General features: G+C 40.8%; 1 long non-coding RNA gene and 1 pseudogene across 2 annotated transcripts in view; both read left to right on the top strand.

Annotated features, from left to right (window-relative positions):
* The window catches only part of LOC311606711, a 149,691-nt gene that overhangs the window by 68,446 nt on the left and 55,352 nt on the right, over positions 1-25,893 (top strand). The window lies entirely within an intron of this gene.
* On the top strand, positions 15,876-16,673 carry LOC311606446 (glyceraldehyde-3-phosphate dehydrogenase-like; annotated as a pseudogene). Its single transcript has one exon. The product of its transcript is annotated as a glyceraldehyde-3-phosphate dehydrogenase-like (transcript).

The following is a 25,893-nucleotide window of genomic DNA, read 5'->3' as shown; positions in this document are numbered from 1 at the left end:
CACGTGCATCCCTGGTCCCCTTGGAGATAATTATAGACACAGGATCCTCCGTAACTGGAGTTACAGATGGTTGTGAGCCACCACGTGGATGCTGGGAACCTAATCCAGGTCCTCAGTGAGAGCAGCAACTGCTCTTAACTGCTGACCCATCTCTCCAGGCCCCTTCTCCACATTATTAAGATGATGGTGCTTCAAAAGTTGTTTAATGAATTCCATGCAATTTCTGTTAGGATCCAAACTAAACATTTTATTTTGCACAAATTGACAGACAGATATAAGCTGACAAACTTATGTGGAGACATAAATAATCTAAGAAAAACACAATAACTTTGAAAAGTCAGAAAGTTGGGAGACAAATACTAAATATTCATAGCTCATTTAGTACTCTTTAGGAAGCCAGTATAACAAAAGCACTATGGAGAGTAGATGCCGACTGCCAAGTAGACCATTAGGACAGAAGAGAAACTTGAGATATACGTGCACATATGTGTGTTTCACAAGGCTATAAAAGCAAGTTCTTATGGAAGGAAAGTCACCAACAAATGTAAAAAGTTGGATATGCATATACAAAAATAATCTCTATTCCTCATAAAATACACACAAATAAAAGCAAGGTTTGGCATCATCCTAAATATCATGTATACAAGATATACAGTCCAAAAAAAAAGTCCTATGGATAAGCCAAATCCTTTGTAACTTTACCTTATGTAAAATTGTCACTAAATGGAAAGTATATTCTTGAATGTTAATAATGCAAGCTGCTAACTGAGATAACAACGTATAACTAGCACACATCTTTCATTTTCAACATAGGAGGGACTCATAACTCTCAACAAAGTAATTTAAAACACACTGCAAAGACCTAAACAGATCAGCTGTTTTAAGAAGACATTTGGATGACAGCCAAGCATATGGAAAGATGCTGGCCATCACTGGCTCCTGGCACATGTGCATTACTCCACCATGACATATTGGAAGCATGTACCAAAATATTCAAACCTGATGATGATCCCAAATGTTGACAAACATATGGAGACCCTGGGACCTCAGATATACATGGTTGGGATAAAACCATTTTAGGTATAGTTTGTTAATTTCTGTAAGTGTTAGAATGTAAAAATAGAAAAGGCTTTTTCTATTATGTGACTTACTAGTGCCATTCTTAGATATCATCCAAAGGACAATCATGTTTTCACAGAGCCTGGCACATGCTTAACAATTTTATTTTCAATGGTTAAAATCCGAAGATAAAACATGCATCAACAAAATGTGCTATATCCATACACTGGAATAATACTTTTAGTAAAATTGATCAATTATTGATATACCATGAAGCATATCCAGTATAAATAATTTGAGGGTAAATGTATGGGTGGAAGTAGACCTGGCAGAAGTGGGAACACACTGTAGTGATTCTTTTTGTAAAATTCTAGGAAATACATACTGATGTACAGCAGCAGAAGACAGGGTAGAGGCTGCCTGCAGATTGGAGCATGAACATGATATGGGGTGTGTAGCAGGGAGGAATGCCAAGGAAACAAAAGGAAGCATTGGATGGAGTGAACCTTGATGATCCTCGTCTGTGGTAGTATGGATGGGGAACTTTCATCGTCCTTGCCACGATAATGGGATCCTACGTGCAAAGTTTGCCAAAACATGGACTTCAATTTCAATATGTCTAGTTTAGTAAGCTTCAATAAATTCTCCAGAAAGCCATTAAAAACAGAGGTCAAAGAAAAGCAGCAGTCTATGATATCCATAGGAGACCCTGTAAAGAATGGTGTTTTGTTTGCAGTGCTGTGAAGGGGAAAGGCTTCAAGCACCTAGTAGGTTTCTTCTCCAAATGGTGTGAAATGAAGTTGTCCCAAGTTCAAAGGTCAGCACTATGCTCTTTGCTTAGCTGATGGCATTGTGAGTTTCCCCTAGCTGACACCTGGACTGATAAGGAGCCCGGTGGTGACGTCAGAGAGACCCGATTGCTCAGAGTCTCAGGAGATAGCACTTGGATCTGATTGTGGCTGACTTGCTAAGAAGCCCATTCAAGTTCCACAGCAGCCTGCCCTGGTGTGAAGGCACTTGCATTCCACGGGGAGGGATGAGCTAATCCCCAAAGAGCTAACACACAAAATAGAGCACATTCACCCTCATCAAAGTGTGTCAGAGAGTTGTGTGAGCTCAGTGGGGAAAGAAAAGAAGCAAATGTTCTGACCAAAGGTTTCTGACTGAGGTGGAAAGTATGAAACTTTTGCAGAGAAAATCTTCCTTTTCTGGGCCTTCTGGGATGGGTAGGATGTGATCAGGATCAGGTAGACGGGAGGCACATTCTTTTTAGAAGACACTGGGTACAAGACTCCCTCAGAAATAGAAAAAAAAAATAGTATAGCTCTTGGAAAATGCTACTGCATCTTTTGAAGGAAACCTTCTAATTTTGTCACTATCCACAGATAAGATATAAAGAAAACAGTTTTTACTGGCTTTTAATTCTGGAATGTCAAAGTAACATGGCACTAGTGTCTGACCATTTTCTGGTCACATCTTAGCATGGCAGCTAAGTGGACACACTTTGAAGCCATGCACGAGATGGCAGAAGCAAGTAAAGACAGCCCCGCTGCCTCCTCCTTAACCCTCAGCTATAGAAACTAATGTGGTCCCATGTAACTTACTTGACTCACCTGTGCTACAGGGCACCAATCCCTACTAGAAGTAGGGCTGCCACGGCCCCATCACTTTATACTAGCCACACCCCATAAAGACCATGCATCTCTCTGTAGTCTGACATCGGGGACCAAGCTTCTAAGTGCATCAACTGCTGGCAGGTGGAGCATATTCAACATGTCCTAACACAGCAGATACATGTGAAAAATCCCAAAGAGCAAAGCAGATACATTGTTGATAGGGGCTATATAATATTGTATATTACACAGTGAAAAGACAATACGTTTCCTGGGTGGCCAGCAAACTTAGAATGAAGAAGCAATAAAGATGATGTTGTTCTGAGTCCTGGAATTTGGATAACATCACAGTTTTTCAAATACCCTACATGTGTAGAGAATTAGTCCTGAAAAACCAAGAAAGTACCAGAGTTTTTTTTTTTTTTAACATGGGTGAAGAGGTGCATCCATGGTGATTTTTCGATGACGACATCCACATTGTTCATTCCTTGTGTCCTCAAAAGGTGCCTCATTCTCCTTCTTCTGTGCTGCCAGCCACTTTCAGCTCAGGATCATGTCTTAGCTGCAATTGCACTACACAATTTTCTAACAAGCTGTTAAAGATAGGAACACTCAGTGGAGGTGATTTTATCACAGCAAACAACACTTTGAAGGAAGCAGATTCCTGTCTATAGCTGTGGGCAGCAGTCAAAAGCAGCCCCCTGGATTACTGCAATCAAGAAGTTCTTGGAATAAGGAGAAAACTTCAGTTTAGAAACTGAAGGTAGCATGGACTGAGCTTTATGCCTGTCAGGGTCTTGAAGGAAAAAGTGGACTTTCGGTCATGAAACACACAAGGCTGGGCTCCTGAGCAAGGATTCATATCACTGTTGTCACTTTGCGAATCTGTTCAGGCAGTGAGCATGTGTGAAGCACTCACCGTGTGTCACACATAATAATAAGGTAATTGGAATTAACAATTGCCATTTTGTCTCTTAAAGGTACCTTCTCTGCTTCCTTTTGATCATAGTCAACAATGCTCATCCCTACTTGGGGAATCCCTACAGCCATTGGTAAGAGAAGTCGACTCACCCGCACCTGTTTCCACTCAGTCACCTCTCCTCTAAACTTAGCAGATGAAGAGCTAAGCAGCCAGCCATCAAGTGTGTCTGAAGTTTATCCCAACAACTTCTTCCAATCTAGAAGGAAACTTTTCCACAAGATTTGTGAGCTCACTTGGCTTTGTGGCTGGAGCATCCATCATAAGACTGTAGCCTTTGAAGTACTGGGAGCTGTTTCCCACTTCCTCCAAGTGCCAACACTTTCAGAGCTCACCACATGTCGATGGTCAGGGTCCCCTGTGATGCCTCATCCCCCTGATATGAATGCTCAGAGTGAAAGCTGAACACCTTCACATCTCTGAAAATCTAATGTACTAGTTTGTCATTAATTATCCAGCAATGGGAGCATTTGGGCTTAATATTTTAAGAAGCAGAATTTTAATGAGAAATGAAGTGTAAATATTTATGCCCAAAAAACAACACAGCAGAAATTAATGGGAGCTTCTTCCTTCAGTGTCAGGGTTTCTGAGCACCCGGTTCCTTAATTATATTCTCCAGCCTGTATCTGAAGGCATGGGCTATTTTGACTCACCCTTTTGCATGGCCTCATTTTTTTTGTAAGTACAAAAGTTCAAGAATAAATATAGGGCCCAAATCGGTCTCTAAGAACTAACCTAGAATAGGCATGGTGAATCTATATAAGAAAACTGATTATATTATCTCGTGAAAGAAAAGATTGCTTCTTTTATGTCAACCTGCTATAAATTTCTATAATTGTCTAAGCAGGTATTCGTCTTCTCTAACATCTGCTAACACTGGCAGGCCCCAAAATAAACTTCCACATTAGCAACTTGCACTTAAAAAAAAAAAACATTTATCCGGAAACATCTGCTGAGCTATTTTCTGTTTTCTCCCTCCCTCCTCCCTCCTTCTCAGGTCTGTGGAAGCAGAATGAGGTGAGCGTTGTGACTTGGGGCTTCAATCTTGTGGAGCACGGCTCACAAGGAAAACAGCTGCTTGGGGAGGGAAACTGAGAGGGATGACGATTGCAGGAGGAAGGCATGGGGTAGGTGGTGGGTGACAATAGTGGGAGTTGGACACAGCCCTGGGAGCTTAGGGTGGGATGCTAGATTCAATTCTGTTCTCAAATCTTCTTCATGGGATGAAATAGTCAAGGATCTTTCCCTCTGAACCACACTTGTAAATAATTATAGCTCTTATCTTAGAAACAGCTCATGATTCTCATACAGAATGGCACACATGAATGTGTTCAGCATACAGCAACACTGGGTTTGAATGAACTGAATTGACTGTAAACAGACAAGTTAGTGATACAGAAGAAACAGTCTGTGAGAGTCTGAATGGTGATGTCACCATCACTCTGACACCTGGTATTTAGAAACTCAAATGTTCCTTGGACCATTGATACATCAGTTATATTGTTTTTTCTTTCTTTCTTTCTTTCTTTCTTTCTTTCTTTCTTTCTTTCTTTCTTTCTTTCTTTCTCTTCTTCTTCTTCTTCTTCTTCTTCTTCTTCTTCTTCTTCTTCTTCTTCTTCTTCTTCTTCTTCTTCTTCTTCTTCCTCTGTCACTGTGACAAGTGCCAAAGAAAAACAGCTTGAAGGAGAAAATGTTTATTTTGGCTTGGTGGTTCAGAGGCCTCAGCCTGTCGTCAACTGACCCCATTGTTTATAAGCCTCTGGCAGGGCTGAAACCTCATGGTGGAAAAGCATGGTGGAGGATACAGGGGACAGAATCTCATGGGAAAGAGAAAGGAGTGAGAGAAAGAGAAAGAGGGGGAAGAGAAAGAGGAAGAGGAGGAAGAGGAGGAGGGAGAGGAGGGGAAAAAAGGAAAGAGACAGAAGACATAGCTTCAGAGCTCTCCCTGACACTGCATGACCCACTTTCACCACTCATGACCTATCTCCCACAGTTTATAAACAATTTCTAGTGGTCCACTTAGTTAATAAATCCATCAGAGCTCTCACAATCAAATCACTCTAGTAGTGCCACGAGCTTAGGAGCAAGCCTTCCACACACTTGTTTTTAAGATTTTTTTTTTACATCTAGTTATGTCATATGTGTTTATGTATGTATGCTTCTGCTATAGCATCCCCGTTGAGACCAGAGGGTAACCTGCAGGAGTCGGTTTTCTCCTTCACCTATGTAGATTTGGGGGTAGGGGGCAAATTCAGGTCTTCAGGCTTGGCAGAAAGAGTAATCATCCCCTCAGGCATCTCGCAGGCCCCACACATGAACTTTCAAGTGGTCACTTCACATCGAAATAAGAACTCTTAAGAAATGCCAAATGAAGGATAGAGTACTTACATGAACTTGAACTATAACCTCATTCAAGGCTATGCCCATGTGTTCTTTCTTTGAAAATTCAGTCAGAGAATCAAAACTGACTGAATTTCAGTTATCTGCATCCCCACTGACTTTAACACAGTCCCGAGTAACCAGCAGGTGATGGTGGAAAACATGCGGAATCGGTGCTGGAAACAAAGATGGCGCCACTGTGCATCTGACTATTGCTTTTCCAGTGTACGCACACTGGATGGCCTGGGAAGTTCTGAGTGTTGGCCTCCTTAAAAGACATTGAATCTTCAAATTTAGGTTCCTCTGAAAATATAACCAGCTTTAGGAGACCTTCTCAATGTGGATTTAGTTGTTCCCTTCTTTTAGAGTGGTGTGTTGTCTCCATTGGGAGATTGCAGATACAGTCTGTCCTATACTTTATACACCCATATTAATTATATATGTTGTTATAATATATGCATTTTAAAATCTTAGTGCTGTCCATGAGGTGTGCTTCTTTCTTACATGATGAAGGCATAGGATATGGAGAGATAGATTGTTCTCACAGAGTCACCCAGGGACCCATGACAGTAGAGACTGGATGTTGTCAGAATGTGTCTTCCAAGGTCATCGCCATCTCCATGCAGATGGAAAATCAAATCATGAGCAAGATGCTGATGATTTTGAATGATGAGTGTAGCAAGTAGAATGTGCCCCCTCTGTCCTGGGTAGCAGATACCAGAGAGGTGACAATGTGCATTCTCTGGATGACTCACCATATATATCTTCCATACCAAGTTACATAGACTTTCCTTACCTTTTCATGGGACAGAACACTGAGGTCTCAGGACACTGGCTCCTGCCATGACTATGTGGCTTGACCTCCAATACCCATCTTACTCATTAATGGTTTGCTTACCTGTGAAATAGCTATGATAATATGTGTTAGAATAAAACACAAGACTTCTTATGCTTAAAAGGCATAATAGCATTGGTAATGTTATGTGATCTAGTGATTTCATGATATTTGTTAATTGCTTATTTAGTGGCACTGGGCATCAAACCCAGGGCTATATCCCAGCATTCCACCACTGATATACCTCACTAGGCCGCATGTTAGTTTTACGGCTTCCTAGCTGGTAGATGCAACAGATGAGTGATGTCTAGCCTGTTAGTGAGTTACCAGCATCCCAAAAGAAGTGCTGGCATCTCAGCTGTTTGGGACATCATTTCATAGCCCCAATTCCTTCTGTATTTACTTCACTTAATCTGAATGGACTATTCTTGTGTGTCATCAAAACTCCTTAACTTGTACTCTATATCACCTTATATTCATTTATGAATCTGTTGATATGAACTAGGTAGATTCTGAGCCATAGTACTGCAGCTCCAACAACTAAGCCCTCTCTTACCTATTTAATTTTTTAAAAGCAATTGACATCTTGGGTACACATATAAAGAGATTATCATATTTATAACAAATAATTTATACATTCAGGATTCTTCAGCCTGATAAGCCAGATGGCTGCTGTTATTTTATTCTTTCCTGTGTTTTCTAATAAAGGTTACTTTGTACTCCATGTTTGCGAAGGCGGGCTGTGTGCAAATGTTATGATTTTTCATTCTTATAATCACATTTTTAAAATTAATATTTTAAATAAGCAATCAATTTAACATTAATTGGCAGCCACGTGAGATTTTTTCACCATTACATTTATATTAGTGTGTATTTGTGTGTGTGTGTGTGTGTGTGTGTTGTTTCATGCCACAGCTTATATATATGTATGTGGTTGTCAGAGGACAAGTTGAAAATTGTCAGGGTTGGTTTTCTTTCTTGACCATGTGGGACCCAAGGATGGGACTTAGCTTGTCAGAATTGGTAGCAAGATTCCTTACTCATCCACCTCTCTGGCCAATAGGGTTTTGTGTATGTCCTTGAGAGTTCCCAGATCACTTTAACAGGTTCGTGAATTTTCTTCTTTAAGTCATGCAACTTCTTTCCAGTCTTTTGCAACATATTAAGTCTGATACGGACTTTGTTCAAATTGTGCAGAGCAAATGAGATTGTTGCTTGACTTCTGGCCTCAGGTATCTCCTCTCGGCACAGGCTCTTCTCATCCACATTTCAGATAAAGCACTGTGTTTTTGTTTTTGTTTTTTCAGTCTGGGCTTAGAAACTCAGTCCAGTTTTGTCTTTAGGAAGAGTATTGAGCATTCCATTATTTATTAATAGCCATTCCATTTTTTTTTTATTTATAAGCAGCAGCACAATGAGAGAGAATCTGTTCTCTTGATTCTCTGTGTCCACTGTCAGTGTTTCTTCAGGATGGTTATCAAGAGTTGTGGGTATTGCCAGTGTACTGTCTAAAGTGGGCTCTGCGGTGGTCACTCCTGCTCAACTGTAGGGGAGTGGGTGCCCCTTGATCCTTGGCTTAAGTGGTACCAGTCTTTCCATTTCACCCAGTCACAGGGCAGACATGGAGTCTCTTGTTAATTACGTTTGCATTTCACCCTGTTGGCACAGCCCTCATGCAGGTATTGCATTCTTGTCACCCCTTTTCCAGTTGTCGCATGTCAAAGTCTTTACTAGGCTATGAGTCTTTATTGAGTCCTGAAATTATTTATGTACCCGAAATACAGCCATTTGTTGCCACACACACCAAAGTTCCTCTTTTTCTGAGCGTTCAACGCACTTCTGCTTTTTTATTCCCTCTAATTTGTTTAGGGCTCCATTTACATATCCCAATGAACTCACATTTGGCTTCATTTCCTTGACATATCTTGACCTCATTTCTTGGACATATTTGTGTAGACAGCCGTATCTCTTTCAGATCTGCCCTGTGACAATGGTGGCCTTACTTGGGAACTGAAGTATAACTTGCTGAATCTAAGTGGTGACTTTCTGAACTTAAGGGGTCCTTTCTTTGAAGTCTGTTCTGTGCATTCTTGAATGGTTATGGGGTACATTCAGGGCCCATTCCCTCCCACCCCCACTTAAGTTGAATCTTCCTTGCTCAAGCCTTTAGGATTAGAGTCTGAACAAATCATAAAGAAGCACAGCAAGGCATTAGGAGGACATAATTCCTAATGCTTCCTAAGCTGATTCAGCACTGCTTCCTGTTCTACATAATAATGTTGATGTATTGAGAGCATGGTGTGACAGTGACTGTCTCCTGAAGCTCAAACCTGCATTTGCAGAAACCTTAGCTTGTTCTAACACTCTAGAATCTTGAGTGTAAAGTGTCCAAAGAATTGAAAGTACACTAAGTGTTCAGAAAAGAACCAGGGAGAGGAGGACAGCGGAGAGACAGGGAAGGAAACAGAATGTGAGGGATGAGGTTTTCCTAGTTGGAAAAAGAAATAGTCTATGAGTCATAGCATGGACCTTTTATGGGATTCCTCCAATTCCAAAAAACCTGAGAAACAAGGGCTCATGTCAGTCATGAAAGAAATAGGTACACTTTGTTCCCAAAGGATGCCCTGGGTTAAGCATTAATGAGGGGGGGTGGATAATAGAGGAACTAGAGATTTTCAAGACATGTGATTAATGATTAAGGGCATATTCAGTGGGAAGCAAGACTAGTATACAAGGCAAGTGTGTGCATGAGTGTGTGTGTGTGTGGCAGAGAGAGAGAAAGCATGTGTGCGTATGTGTGCATATATATGTGTGTGTAAGAAAGAGAGGGTATGTATGTGTGTGTGCATGTAGGCCTGTTGTGTACATGTGTGCCTGTGTGTATGCATGTGTATATCTGTGTGTGTATGTGTACATGTACATGTGTGTGTGCCCCCTGGGTGTGTATGTTGTGTTGTGTTCAATGTTAGAAAATAGCCCTTGTCTCCCTTACTTATCTTACATTAAAGGAGGACTGTACCACTGAGCTACATCCCTGCCTTCTGTCCTTCTAGATTGTTTCTTAAAGAAAGAATCTCACCAAGTTACCCAGGTTTGGCCTTGAACACATTGTATAGTCCAAGCTTACCTTGTGGTTACCAGCTCCTTGCCTCAACTGCTCAAATAGCTGGGCGTGGAACTATGTTACCATGTCCAGACTTAAGCAATAGCATAAATTCATCACCTTTCTTTAGCAAATAAAGACAGAGTAGAAAAATTATGTTGTCATGAGTCCTCACTACTCCATCTCCCTCCTTCGCCACATCCAAGTAATCTATTTTGTTTTCATATCCTTTTTACTAGTGATTTAACTAGAGAAAATTCAGTAAGTCTTTGAGTCATTCCACCCTTAATGCACTGAATTTGCTTTGTTTTTCAACCATAAACTAGAACCCAAGATTTTGCTTTTGACCACATGTCCAGAGAGACATGATATTTTGAAGAACAAAGAAAAAGAATTATTTTTGCTTGAAAATTCTGTTATTTGGTTTTATGCTATTTGGACTTACTATTAATATTCAGTAAAAGTTTTGCTCTTGGTATCTTAACAGTAGTGAGTTCACCAGTGGAGAAAAGTCTGGTTTGTTTGACCTATGTTGGATAATGATAGGTTCCTCTGGGCAACATAAAGATTACATTTTTCCAGATAAAATTGATTGAAGCAGAAGTCATGTCTTACTGTAAAATTTCCTTGTATTCTTTGAACTTTGAACTTTGCTACTCAAGATCCGGTCACGAGCAGACTAGGGTAGTATATTTTCATAAGCACAAAAGTAGCAGTAGGTCTCCTTCCTCGTTTATTACAATTTAGCCTAGGGCAACAACCCTGGATGTGGCTTTCAAGTCTGTGCGCACCCACATGCACACACACACAGACAGACAGACACATCTTCTACTTAAGTTTTGACATCATGAAAGGTTCTGCTTTTGCCTCCTAAGCATGGCATTATCACAAACCTGAAGATAATCACAACTTAACTTCCTTAGTCACAGAGTGTTTGAGGTGTTACAGTAAGTGTGGTGGATAGAAAGATTATGAGATTTAATTATTATTGATGCTACTGTTATAATTATACCTTGGAGCTAGAAAGGCATTTGCCAGGATATAAAAATACACGTCATAGAAGATGCTTGAATTACTGCTTCAATAGAGTATCCAGCGCATTTTCTTCAATCACCTGATGGGGCTGTTCAACTAATCCATTACAAGCTGGGGTTTTTTTGTTTGTTCGTATTTTGTTTTTGTTTTTTGTTTGCTTCGGTTTTCATTTTTTTCGAGACACGGTTTCTCTGTGTAGGCTTGGCTGTCCTGGATTCACTTTTTGTAGACCAGGCTGGCCTCGCCTCAAACTTACAGCGATCTGCCTGTCTCTGCCTCCTGAGTGCTGGGATTACAATGGTTTTTAAGTCAGCCAAGCTAGGCAGGGAAAATGACTGATGCCTGTGCAGTAATGCCCATATGACATTAGAAGTGAAATTAGCCTTTTTATCCCTCAAGACCTTGCCGTAGCATGTCCTACTTTGAGCCAAAGGTATCTACTGCAGAATCCTTTTATGTCATTCTTAGCCACCCTTGTCTGCTAGAGGTTATCCGCCATGCACACTGCTCTCCAAAAGCTTTATTGCAATACTTCCTCCTAGTAATAAACTTCCTGTGCTTCCTCACCTCCTGCAATAAAGGCTGTGTACTGCTGGGCTCTGGCTTGCAAAGTGCTTTTCCAGCAGTCTAAACGGGAGGTACAGAAACAAATGATGCTGCTTCATCCGTCAAGGCAACTGCACACGTGACTTCTGTCTGCGTATCCGGTCCTTTCTCCTCGTTTCATGCAATTCACTCTTATCCTTTGCTGACCCAGATCTTCCATGATGTTCTCAGGATGTCTCTTGTGACCTCTCAACCTTGAAAGAAATAACCTTTTCTTTCATTTAGCGGATTGTGTGCCTGTCTGTGGCTGTCTTGAATCTTGCTTCTCTCGGGGAGAATGTGAGCCTTAAGGGTTTGGGGTCCATGTGAGATGTAGGCTAATGCCTATCAACAGGCTGGTTTCTGCTGCATGGATGCCTATTAGTTTGAATGTCACTCAGAAGCTATTTCACCTTCAACTTAACTGGTATTTATTTTGCCTGGGCTGTGTGACATCAGTGAAGAGACTTAGAAGATCAGCTGTCAAGGATGCACAGGGATCTCTGCTTTGGTAGAACTTTCATCTCTAGATGCAGGCGGGCATTTTATACATACAAGTTTTATCTTCAACTCCATCAAAAGCTCCATGAGAGAAAGAAACATGTCTCCTGTTCAGACTGCTCACTGCGCGTGGACACTGTCAGCCTTCAATACATATTGAATAAATGATTGGGCTGGCCAGTCTACCCCCTCTACAACAAATTAGGTTCATGATTTGCAGTTTTGTCTATGGCATTTTTAAAATCTAGAATCCATGTTGGGCAATGGATCACACCAGAATGTCTGGCTCTAAATTTAGGAGACAGAATGTTACAGGGCTAGCAGCCATCTGTTTCCTTTGAGCAAATCTGTAACTGTGAAGTGTGAATGCAGATTTTTATAGCATTTATTGGATTTTTAAAATCATACCATTTTTGATTTATTGAAGAAAATTTAGAAATTGAAAAAAAAAAACAAGAAAAAGTAAAAATTATCTAGAGGTAATTTTTGTAAACTGTGACTAAGTCTTTATTTTTCCTTTTAGATGTTATGTGTATCTGCAAAGTGTATGATACATACATATATATATATATATATATACACACACACATGGCAATGGGGTAATTAAGTTTTGAATATAAGCAATGTACAATAATACATAATTAATTTATGGTACATTATAATACTTAATAAAACATTATCTGTATTGCCCAAAGCTACTACAGTATATGTGCTAATGGACATTATATATATATATATATATATATATATATATATATATATATATATATCCTCTTATTTGGAGTTTAAAAGAATTTGAAGATTATTTCTCTTTAGTTTTACTAGCAAATATTTTTTAATCAGGAATTGACAAAATTATATACAGTCAGTGACTGTGAAAATACAAATTAAAATGAATCTTACTTTCATTTATATAACTCAGGGAACTCCCGCTTATAGCTCCTCTCCACAGCACTAAAAATTACACATGCCTGAGAACGGGACACAGGCAGCTTGGACCCAAGCAACGCAGAGTTTATGGCTGTACTGGATGGCACCCACACAGGGCAGGCAGATTTACAACCACGTTCTTACGGACCTGAGATGCTGATGAATGACATCAGTAGGCTTACTTGCCAGGGCTGAGCAGAGTGGAAGGTCCTGTAGATATCCCTAATCACTTTGGTGTTAATCTCCTCACCAAGACCATTAATTTCTGTTAACTGTTATGGTTAATGAACACATCCCCTGGCGTATATTTTAGTGATGATATTTTAAGTGTTATGTATCCATGAGAAATAGAATGGTTCTCGTTATACTTACTTTAAATCTTAGGAAAGCCTAAAATTTAATTAAATTTTATCCACAAGCATTAAATTTTGGAAACATTGTACTGTTTGTACAAAAATATTTTAATTGAGTTGCCAAGTGAAAAATAATAGCAATAAATATCATTGGGTTAATGTACAAGTATATGTTAATGTATACACATACACATATGACTAACTGTAGGCTATATGTGGCCATACCACGTGGCTCCTCCATTTATTTAACTTAGAATATTAAATATCAAATACAAATTTCCCAGAATTTGTATTATATAGACTATATAATTATCTGTATTTCTCTATATTGCTTTTTTCAATCAGTAAATCATTTTGAACACTGCCTTCTTGTCATAAACATTCTTTAAATACTGCTGAAATTATTCCCTGAAACTTGTTTACTTAGACATTGTACTCATCTGTTGAAATAGGAAAATGACAACCATTTATTGAATGCTTTCTGTGTGTCAGAAGTGCTAAAAATTTCCAAACATATTCTCATTTTTTTTACATGTGAAGCTCAAAGTATTAAAGCTAAGTTTCTAACATCATTTGTGATGTCGTTAAATATTTTCTGATAAAAGATAATCCTATTATACTAAGCTGAATTAGAGAGCTTTGGAAAATTATAAACAGCAAACACTGACTACTTTCTCTTCTAGGTAGTACATAAGACCATACAAGAAAGCTAATTTTAGGAATAGGTATTTTTTTTCCCTAGCTGAGCTTGGTAAAGGCTTCTTGTTTACAGGCTGTCTTGTCTTTTAACCAGCTACATGAGGAGGTCCCAAACAGCTCCAGTCTCTGATAGTCTGCTGCCTACTTGACCTAAATCCTCCTCAGAAACAAGGCTTCCATAACAAAGGCAGACACACTGCCTTACAACAACAAAAGTTTCTTTGTCTGCTGGTTCTGGAGGTTACAGAGTTAAAAATTGCTACCCACAGACTGAAGCCTACTTTGTTGACTTCCAAGATAAACCTCTTTTGGCCTCTCTTCTCTGCTTTTTGTAACAACACGACTGTATTCTGTGTCTCCATCTTCACAGAACCTTCTCTGTCTTTTTCTTTGCCATTTCCTTTTCTCTCTTGTCAGGGCAACCCCCATTAGATCAGTTTTACTCTCATCCATGATGCTTTTTACTCAACATATGTACCATAGATATACTTGCAAAGACTTTTATTCCATAAACCCATTATATGTCATGGCGTTAGATAAGACACGCTTGACAGCCAGTATTTAACCAGTTGCACCATAGAATCTCAATCTCTGCCTTGTGGAAATTTATGTCAACTGAAAGAACTGGTTCTTCATTTATAAGATGAAGTAAAGAAAAATGAACGCCCTGTCATTATTATTAGTCTCAGTCTTGCTAGGTTATTTTCTATGAAATCACAGTGGCATCCCAGCCCTACCTCTTTGGGCAGTTCTTTGCATACAGAGACCTGCATCACTGCTGCTGCGCTTCCCCTCCACCTTCTATGATAGTTTAGGCAAGCAATTTATGCTCTGTGGAATTCAGGTATGGCTTATATAATGCTGGAAAAAAAAAAAAGAACCTGGCTGTACAGGGTTGCTTTGAAGTTTTAAGTAACAGCATCTGTGCAAGTTACCAAATCTCCTGGCACACGATGCACCCTTGGTATGTGTATAGAATTTATACTTTGGCCTTTTTCTGACTTACATTTCTAATTTGGGTTTTGCTCACAGGTGGCAGACCAAAGAACCATATCCATGGCATGTAGGCTCAGCTGTAACTCTCTGAGAGCAATTTTCTCCTGTATTTTAGGTTCACGTGAGGCAGCTCAGTCTTATGCTAATGTTCTGAGAGATATGTGAGGCTAAATCCGTCTGCCTTGGAGGTTTTTTTTTTTTTTTCCCCATCTTTCAAAAGCTATTGTCCTAGGCTTGTTCAAGGTTTATTAAATTACTCTCCCATGAATTTACATTTTAGACAAGAAAGATGGCTGGCTGTTCTTGATTCCTTCAAGCCCAAGAACAAACTTGAAACAAGGTGGGCCCAGCTCGTATTGCTAATGGCCTTTCATTTTAAATGACCATTCTTCATATCTACATATCCTTTTCCCTCCTCGGGGTTAAGAATCCATTTTCTTCTCTGCTTCATGGAATTAAGCTTTAATTTTGAGCAAGGCCCACTCCTTTTTCTCGGTGGGGAGAAGACAGAAGAGGTGTGCAAGAAGGAACCAGAGGTCTCTCTGCTTCTCCCTGTTCCAGAGGCAGGCACATCTTGTACAATGCCAGCCTTGTCCCTTGACATGATGGTGAAGGTCAGAGTAAATGGATTTGGCCACTTTGGGTGCCAGGTTGCCAAGGCAGGCTTCTCATATGGCAAAGTGGAGATTGTTGCCATCAGTGACCCCCTTCATTGACCTCCACTACATGGTCTACATCTTCTGGTATGACTCTACCCATGGCAAGTTCAACAGCAAAATCAAGACTGAGAAGAAATAGCTTGTCATCAATGGGAAGCCCGTCACCATCTTCTAAGAATAATATCCTGCTAACATCAAATGGGGTGCTGCTGGTGCTGCTATGTTCTAGAGTCTATTGGTGTCTCACCACCATAGAAAAGGCTGGGTCCCACTTGAAGGGTGTGGCCAAAAGGGTCATCATCTCTGTCCCTTCTGCCAATGCCCCCATGTTTGTGATGGGTGTGAACCATGGGAAGTATGACAACTCATTCAAGATTGTCATTAATGCTTCCTGCACCACCAATTGCTTTGCGCCCCTCGCCAAGCTCATCCAGGACAACCTTGGCATTGTGGAAGGACTCATGACCATAGTCTATGCCTTCACTGCTACTCAGGAGACTGTAGGTAGCTCCTCTGGAAAGCTGCTGCATGATGGTCATGGGGCTGCCCAAAACATCATCCCTGCATCCACTGGTGCTGCCAAGGCTGTGGGCAAGGTCATCCCAAAGCTGAAGAGGAGGCTCACTGGCATGGCCTTCTGTGTTCCTACCCCTAGTGTGTCCATCGTGGATCTGACATGCTAACTGGAGAAACCCACCAAGTATGATGACATCAAAAAAGTGTTGAAACAGGCATCTGAAGGCCCTCTAAAGTGCACCCTGGGCTAAGCCGAGGACCAGATTGTCTCCTACAACTTTAACAGTGATTCTCACTCTTCCACATTTGACGCTGGGGCTGGCATTTCTCTCAATGATAACTTTGTAAAGCTCATTTCCTGGTATGACAATGAATATAGCTAAAGCAACCGAATGGTAGACCTCATGGCCTACATGGCCTCTAAGGAGTAAGAAGCCCTGGACCACTCACCCCAGCAAGGACAAGAGAGCAAGAGAGAGGCCCCTGGCTGCTGAGGAATCCCTGTTCCAAGTCAGGCCCTGACACTGAGATCTCCCTTCAAAGACTCCATCCTAGACCTCCAGAATCACAGGAGGGGTCCAGAGATTCCTACTTTCTCTACTACCATCAATAAAGTTCACTGCACAAAAATTAACAAGCAAGCAGAGGGAGGGAAGAATGGGAGGATACAAGGGATGAGATAACCATTGAGATGTAACAAGAATAAATTAATAAAAAAAGAAAAAAATCAATAGAGAAAAAAAATGAAAGAAAACATTCAAGGACATTTTCCAAGATCCCAAAGTGGGTAAGTGGCAGTAGTTACAGTGAAAGTCCTCTCCACATCTGTCATCTTTTTTGACCTCCACATCTGTTGCTCTCAGCTTGTATGAGGTTCCCCTGAAGATACTAGCAGTTGAACCTTGATTCAAATCCTTCCTAGGGTCCTGTTGTCCCTATATAGCTAAGGTGCTGACAGATCAGAGTCAAACTGTTCTTTTCTGTCTGCAACATTGGAAAACAGGTCTGTTTTACTTCTTGCCCTCCATGTGGGCTGTCTCATCCCTGGTGTGGCTTGTCAAACGTTTAGACTCCAGATGGAGCTCCATCGCTTTCTTCTCCCTGTAAATATCATCTCTACCTTTGAAGGATCACTACAAGCACTTAAGACCCTTTGATGAAAGGCTCCTAATTGAGTCTTTTGAATAAATGAGTAATTATTATCCTTTCATCTGGAATATGCTGGGCAGGCCCTCATAATGGGAATTGGCAAGATCAGAGAGGTGCCTAAAGTTAGGTCTTGCAAGCCATCATTGCTCATAATTAGTAGAGATGTGTTCATTAGCTAGCTTTGTCCCTACTTACAAGTAGAGCGTGAAATGGAGTCCCTCGAGAAAGTGAGTTGATGAGTACAGAGAAACTGAGCCATCCATGGATAGTCAGACGCAGGGGCCATGCAAGGGCTTCCTCGGAGGCCTGATGCCCTCATACACAAGTCACACACAGGCTACGTTGGATAGCCATCGCTTGTCATTGAGACTCAGTTTCTTCATCTTCCAATGAGGAATGAGTTAAATTTTGACCAACCTTAAGCAGCTTTTGTGTCCCGAATGGATGCTGAGTGAAAGTTTTTGTAGTCCTAAGCACTGGGCTAGGCATCTGATTGTCACGTGTACTCGTAAGGTTCTACTTCCTATTTTATGCTTTTTGCTTGGCTACTGTGTTTTGACATGGACTTCTTACATCTTAATTCCAGCTACATTCTCATGGATATTCAACAACAAAAATCAATTCCCCATTATTTCCTTTCTCTTTTATCTAATTTTTCAAAGTTCCATTGGCTTCCTTCCTTCCCTTTCCCTCCTTTCTTTCTTTCCAATTTTTTTAGTTCCCTTACTGACATGGCACAATATTTGCTGCCATTTTACCAACACCAAATGTTACTTTTGTTCATCTTTAAACTGTATGTGTGTTTATGCACAAGCGCATGCAAAGGCCCTGCCTGTATCCTTCCTCAAGAGAAGTTCACTTTGTTTTTGAGACAGGGTGTCACTGCAACCTGGGACTCACTGATCAGACTGGAACAGTGAGATCCCGGTACATCCTGCCTCTTCTTCCCCAGCACTGAAGTTCCAAGAGTATCTCACAGTGCCCAGCTTTACACGTGAGTTCTGGGGATCAAAATGAGTCCCTGATGCTCACATAATGTATTATATTCCCAAGCTGGGGTTCACTTTTCCTACAGTAAACCTGGACAACATATGAGCTTTAACTGAATGGTATGCCTTATAAAGATGAATCCAGTTTCCTGTTGTATTTGCATTGACTAGAGTTTAGCCAGTCCTGGCTAAACTTAGCTCTAAGATAAAGGCTTGTTTCCCTTGACTTTCATCTTCTCGGAATAATCAGACACGTGAATTCTCTTCTATGACTTTGATCATAGAATAGGCATCTATGGAGGATAGAAACCCTTATGACCTATCACATTCTGCTGTTTCTCAAATGGTAGTTAGCACCATAGGTTACAGCAAATCATGGTGTGAAGACAACAGTCAGGGAGCAGAGTGAAATCAACAACGGTGAGGCAAGGCATGGTAGCCCCAAAGCAGATAGTGGCAAGATAGGATATTTGCTGAACAATATCCTAGCCCATCAGCATGATATTTCAAGTTGTTTATTCTCTGAAAATTTTATACATTTATCCATATATCTTGATCATGTCCAAAATACTTTTTAATTTAATTTATTTATTATTCACTTTACATCCTGGTTATAACCTTCTCTCTCCTCTCCTCCCAATTTCACCCTCTCTCCCTCTTCCCTCTCCCCTGCAGAAAAGGGGAGTTCCCTTAACTACCGCCCCCCTCCCCCACTCATCAAGTTGCATCAGGGATGAGGACATCCTCTTCCCCTGTGGCCTGGCAACGCAGTCCCACCAGGCAGAAATGATCAAAAAGCAGACAACTGTGTTCATGTCAGAGACAGCTCCTATCCCCTTATTAGGGAAGCCGCATGAAGCCTGAGCTACTACCCACTGGCTACATCTGTTTGACAAAAAATACCTTTATCAAATTGGTAGAAGAAAACCAGTAACTTTCATTTGTATTTCTTTGATAGCTTCTGAGAGATTTTTATCATCTGATCCGTTTTAACATTTATTACATATTTTTTAGAATTTTACTTTCCAGTTGTTCTCATGGAGTGTCTTTTCTTAGTAAATTGTCAGAGAACTTTATATACTCAGAACAATCATTTGTGAGTCAGGACGTCAGTAGCCTTCTGCCTTTCCTTGTGAGTAATACTTAGGAATGTAATGCTTGATGGCGTTTGGTTTATGAGTTCTGCCTCAGGGCATGGTTAGGAGCTCTTCTTACGACAAGGCTGTGTATCTGTGTTTCTTCTTGCCCTGTTTGGTTTTGATGCTTTTATTTCTCCTGTTTTTACCAATATGCTTTTCTCTAGTATGGCTTTGAAACAATGTTCTTAATTATCTCCAAAAATTCATCATATTTTATGTTTAAGACCATACATAAGATATGAATTCCTCAGGGACACAGGGGGCCTTGGAGAGTGCATAATTATGAGCAAAGTCAGCAAGAGCACATAGAACACTGAACCGACCGGGTTATTTGCCAACAAAGCATTTTCAGGGAGTTTTTTCATTCTCTCTCCACCAGGTAGTTAGGTACAGGAGAGAGGGAAGGAAATTCAGGAGCCAGATCACATTGTGGTCCAGGCTTGGAGTTTAACTCAGAGACAGTTGGTGGCATTACTTGCACAGTAAACAGCAAGGTGCTCATTGAAGGGCTCTTCCATCCAGCCTGAGCCATCCAAAATCAGCGGGCTCCTCTAAACAGCCATAAACAGTCAGCTTATACCCCCCCTCTCTTTCTCTCTCTCTCTCTCTCTAGTTCTTTCTTTCTCTTTCACGTTTTTGGTTTTGTGGTTCTCTGTGTAGCCTTGGCTGCCCTGGAGGTTTTTTTTTTTTTTTTTTGTGGATCACGCTGGCCTTGAACTCACAGAGATCTTCCTGCCTCTGCCTCCCTCCTACCTCGAGTACTGGGGTTACAGGCATGTGCCACTGCCCAGCTTTTACTTTTACCTATATTATAGAATCCTATTCCTATGAGCTTCTGAAATAAAGCTCTGGCATGCATGGTCACCAAGAGAAGCTAAAGGCAAACGCATGCAAAGCACTGAAGGCACGAGCTATATAAAATAAGCACTGCATATGCATACGTATTGAATAATGGCTTAGTGGGGTTTATTTTTTACATTTTAATTTTTTTCAGAACAAACCTGCTGCCCATGCCAAGCCAACCAAAGTCAATTTTTAAACTCTATCTGAAACTTTGCATATTTTTCTATCTCCTGAATTTATAAGCTATGAAGAAAGCCTTGAACTTCTGAACTGCTGGCATACCATTTTGTCTCTGCAAGAAGGTATTTCATTTAAGAATTAGGACAAGCATAGAGGAAGGAGTTCTGGAGGAAGGGAAGGACGGAAAGACATGCATAGAGAATGAATTATGTTGTGTTATTTGAAGCTTTGATTTTAACCATACTTCAAAGTGAACCTTAACCCCCTGAAATCTCTACGCAAACATTTTCTCTCCCTTACCTTGCTTTGAACTATAATGCTTATGTTTAATGGGTACAACAGTTCTTATTAATGGTGGTAGATTATTGTAAAAGTACTCTAGTGTACAGTCATGTAAAATTACAGAGTTATGAACATTGGCTCATTCATTCATCTGTTATAACAGTAGATTTGCTGGCCATGCCTCCTGTGCATGGTAAATGTTATGCACACACAATTCTTGGGAAAGCCTGACATATAGTGACCTATTGTGTGCTTGAGAAAACCATGTGTTCCAGTGAGTCAGGGCAGTGCTGGCTTACATCCCCTAATGCAGTCCTGTGACAATCATTTATAACACCCATCTTTACTCTCAGGAAGATTCTGGTTGTAGAGGTAGGTCAGCTGATTCAGAACACAATGGTATCCCATCTAGGAGGACATTTAAGAATGCAATCTTACAAGGTCAGGGTTCACTGGTTCATTTACTATTGTACCTGACATGTGTGGTTCACTTTATTAATACAGAGTACGTGTGTCCAGGGTCATATAGGGCACGTGACTATGAATGTGGGTCAACATGTAAAAGTAAACTGTCTTAAAAATGAGATTTCTTTTTTGTTTTTTATTACTTGAGCTTCTGGCTCTCTAGCACTTATGCTGTGGACGACAATGTCATATTACAGTGTCATATAAAGTAAATATGTTTTTGCAAAGAGTGGATCTTGGGTTTGATACTCTTAGATTATGATTCACAGCCCTAGACAAACCTTCTTTGTCCTGTGTGGTTCAGGAAAGACAAAAATCTTAGACCTCCCTAATAATTACTTGTCAAATGAATGATAAAAATACAGTCTGGGAGTTAATGCAGGGAAGGGAGCACTAGATTTGAGACACAAAGGCTGGGTAAGGGCTTTTTAAATGATCAAAAAGAAGCAGCATTTGTCAAGATAAATAGGATGTGTGTGTGAGGAGATGGAGGCCCCAATAACACTGGGTAACTCAAAATTCAAAGTCGGGGAAAACAGCACAAACCCAACAGAGGCCTGAACCCCAGAACTTCATGTGTGTTCTGCTCTCAGGAACAAACATCAGTTCTTCCCTGATAATAATGGGACTGACTGGGGAGAAGGGGGTAGTGAGCAGGTGATCAGCTTGTGGTCTTTCTGAAATCCTTTTTGCCAGAGTAGGAGGAATTCAGGAAAGGGAAAAGGGAGTGTGAAAGGCCAGTTAAAAGACCGTGTGTAAAGCAGGTAGATGACTGTGAACCTGAGTGTTTATGTGACTTGGTGGCCTCCTTGAGTAGATTCCCACATCTCCCCAGCATCATGAGAACAGGCTACACACATACATCCAATTAGGCACAGTTTGAATCTTTCATTTAAATGCTTTCTCCTCTCTGTAGCACCTAAGTCTGCAAAATTCCAGTGATTATTCTTTAAAAGAGTATTCCCGTCCTGATAACAAGAAGGACAGTTTTATGGTAACAGTGACCATCTACGTCACTATTGCCACCTTTTGGAAAAACTTTTTACACAACTCTCAACTCACTGAGATGATTCACCTTGTCTAAAGAATAGCGAGAGATGTCTTTGGGAGACTATTATGAAACCAAGCAACTCTTCATCTTTAGTGGTGCAGATCTGTAGCCCTAACATTGCAGAGACCACAGTATCAGCATTGTGTGTTCAAGCCTAGTTCAGTCTGTTGAGTGAGAGCCTTCTCATCCAACTAAAATAATTAAAGAAATGAGTAAAACTGAAGTGAAAAACAAAACAAAACAAAACAAAAACGGTAGCCACTGTAACCAGAGAGATAAAGCATCCTTGTTTGCATTAGCTGAATGTTTTCTCTGTTGTACATTTTGTTCATAGTCTTTGTATTCATCCTCAGGAAAAAAGAACTAGGCAGCTAGACTTAGTCTAGATGATCCCAATTCTGTTGACAACATCTAGAGCATCATCATCAGGAGTCAATGGAACACATGCCTTCTTCTCTCCATTAGGCTTTATCAGGTATTGGCTTTGGCCACGCCAATGGCATAGAGTGTATTTATAGCCTGTTTGATGTGGTGCTGGGTGCCTTTGATCTCCACAGTGAACTCAAGTGTGTTGTCTTCTGTCTCATCCATGCCTGATTCAATGGTCGGGGGGGGGGCGATTTGATGATGTCACACTGCTCAAGCTTGTTTCTTGTGGGCTAGCTTTTTCAAGAGCATTTGGGTTGTTTCCTGAGCAGCAGGGTCTTGAGCTGCTGGGAGGTGGGTGATATGCAGATCTTCTTCAGCTGTGGACGCTTTCAGCCTTGCCTTCTTGACCTTCAAGGCCTTTGCTTTGGCTTCGGCTTTTGGAGGGCAGCAACTTCATTCTTTGGTTTCAGCAACATCTTTGCAAAAAAGAAGGGCTTGTTCCTGGTCTTAATGCAAGTAACTCCCTCAGCTATCCACTGCCATGCCCTGTTGTATTTATTTCCTGCACTGAGATTACCACATCTCTTCTACTTGTGGAATATAAATATATTTTCATCTCTTGGACAGCAAGCAGCCTACTGATAGGTGAAGCTCTCCTCACACAAATCATCTGGCACTTTCTTTTCCGAAACTAAGATCCATTCCTTCATTCTATAATAGCGGGCCATTTGTGGTACATTGATTTATGCAAACACTTGGAAAACTCAAGTTCAGTTTACACCTTTGAATGATTTCTTCACTCTTTAAAGGAAATGTCACTGGGAGATGCATGGCTCAGAGACCAATGCTCATCTTTCAGACTTCAGTTTCACTCAGCAGAGAGAAAGATTATTGCCTTTAAATCAGTGTTTCTCCTGAGCTCTGTCTTAGGGTCTTGAAGCTCTTTCGAAGCAAATAGGCTGGTTTCCGTCCACCCACCCTATCCTAGCTTTCTGAAGTTTCGTAGAAAAGGCAAAACAGGATTTCTCTCACCACCAAGTCGTTATTAAGTAGGAACTCACTTTGACCCAGATAACTCCTCCATCTGAGAATCTCCCCATGTTTTGGAGTGAGATACAAATGTCAAATGCATTGGTGGGTCTGGGATTCGGTTGTTTTGTTGTCGTTATTATGTGATGCTCTTCTGAATGGAGAAAAGTGGCTAAAACTTCAGAACATAAACTCTCACCCTGAAGATTCTGACAAAAAAAGGTAAGATGCTTCGAGGGACATAAAAAGAAGAACCGAAGGAGAGGCGTTTTTCTTCAGTCTAAAGGGAGAGGTGAAAATTGAGAATTCACAGTCAATAAAGGACTGAAATGTGACCTTTTAGGCTTAGCATCAATGATCTGAGGTAATTGGGAGGGCCAGGACTATTAAGTTACCAGTGAGAGAGGAGAAAAGCCAACAAGAGAATATAAAGTTCCAGTCTGAAAGCAGTTCATAAGCTGTGGAATGTGGAACTAGTCAGTGACAACAGTCACCCAGGTGACATCACTATGATGCATATAAAGGCAACAGGCTCAGAATGAATCAGCCTGGGACCAGAAAGTTTCTTCCTTCAAAGATACAGGATGCCTCAGACTGTCACAAGTGAAAGACAAAGATCCTTGTTGGAGACTGACAGAGGGAGCCTAGCTCAAGCATGGACAGGAAATGCTCAGAGGGTTTGTGGAGTAAGGGACTTGGAAAAGCAAGACAGACTTCCCAGACCGGTTTCTGGGCTTGATCTAGACTCTCAGGGGCAGGGGGTGGGGCGGGTGTCCCAAATGGGTTTCTTGGAAGGGCTGATGTGTCATGATCTTGCCCCTGCCCATAGGTGACTCAGAGTCTGCAGATAGGTGACACTTCTGACTTCATTCCCAGGTCTGGATGTCTTTCATTTAGACAGCTCTCTTCAGATTAATTTCTCTGGCAGATTGCATTGCCTTTGTATTCTTCCGTACTCCACCTGCCTTCTCTTTCCACTTCAACTCTTGACTGTAATGGAGTCAAGAGTTCAGGAAGCCAAAGGTCCCTTTTGATTTTTCCTGTTTATACCACCTGTCACAGTGCCGGAAGTAATAACTGATGTAGAGTGATAACTAAACAATAGCCAATGAATGAGTTACTGAATGAATTATTATTATTATTATTATTATTATTATTATTATTATTATTTGAAATTTGTGTTTATTACTATTAATTTTATATCCTTGCGTAAATAAAAAAATCTTCAGACAAGAGAGAGAAATAGGGGAAAGTGTATATAATCAAAACATATTATGTACATGCATGAAAATATCTTAATGAAACCCATAGAATAAAGTTCGCACATGCTAATGACAACCTTGAATTTATCTCAGCTGCTTTTCCTTAATTCAGACCACAGTGATATCCATGCTACAGTGATAAATCTTCATCTGTAGTTACAGCTGAGATCCGAAGCAAGGATACAGACAGGAATTCCTAAAATAAGTCAGAAGTGAGGATCAAGATCGAAGTGCAGGTTACCAGAATACTACAAATCAATCTAGGTTCACTAAAGACCAAACGTAATAATAGTAGGACAGGTGGCTTTGGTGGATGCTCAATGAATCTAGCTCTAGGGAAAGGAGAGAATGAGCAGATGAGACCTACATGGACCAGTGTGTCAGTGAGCCAAGTTCTGCCAGCAGTGGCACAGAGAAGAAGGGGATTGCTACTCTTGCTAGATTGTGATCACTGCTGGTCATTACCAGCTCTGGGTAACCAAAAACCTTCACTATCATTTAAAAACTCAGTTTGTCCTGAAGGGCTGTTACTTTAAAAGTTAACTAGACAAAGATTTTCTAGATGTTTCCCCGGATAGTGTCTAATTTCAGAACTGGGAGAATGCACACAGATTTTTGGAAGTGTTCTGTCCTAAGCACCCCTAAAAACCAGCCACCACCCAGGAAAGTCCGAAAATCTGAGCTTATCATTTCTTCCTTGCAAGTCCCGGCTGGATCGCCATCAGATCATCCTCAGTACAAACTTTTGCAGGAGTGTCCTCAGACACCTGCTCCCCGCGTGAGCATGTCTGCTGTCATGCCTGTCTTTGGTGACATGCTAGTCCTCTGGCTTTCTCCTTTCACTTTTTGAAATGTCAAGCTTGCTTGTCTCTAGAGACATTGCACCTGCTTTT

This window comes from Acomys minous (genome assembly GCF_964271855.1).
Source record: "Acomys minous genome assembly, chromosome: 10".
NCBI lineage: Eukaryota > Metazoa > Chordata > Mammalia > Rodentia > Muridae > Acomys > Acomys minous.
The sequence above is the reverse complement of the archived record's forward strand: the minus strand, read 5'-3'. Positions and strand labels throughout refer to the sequence as shown.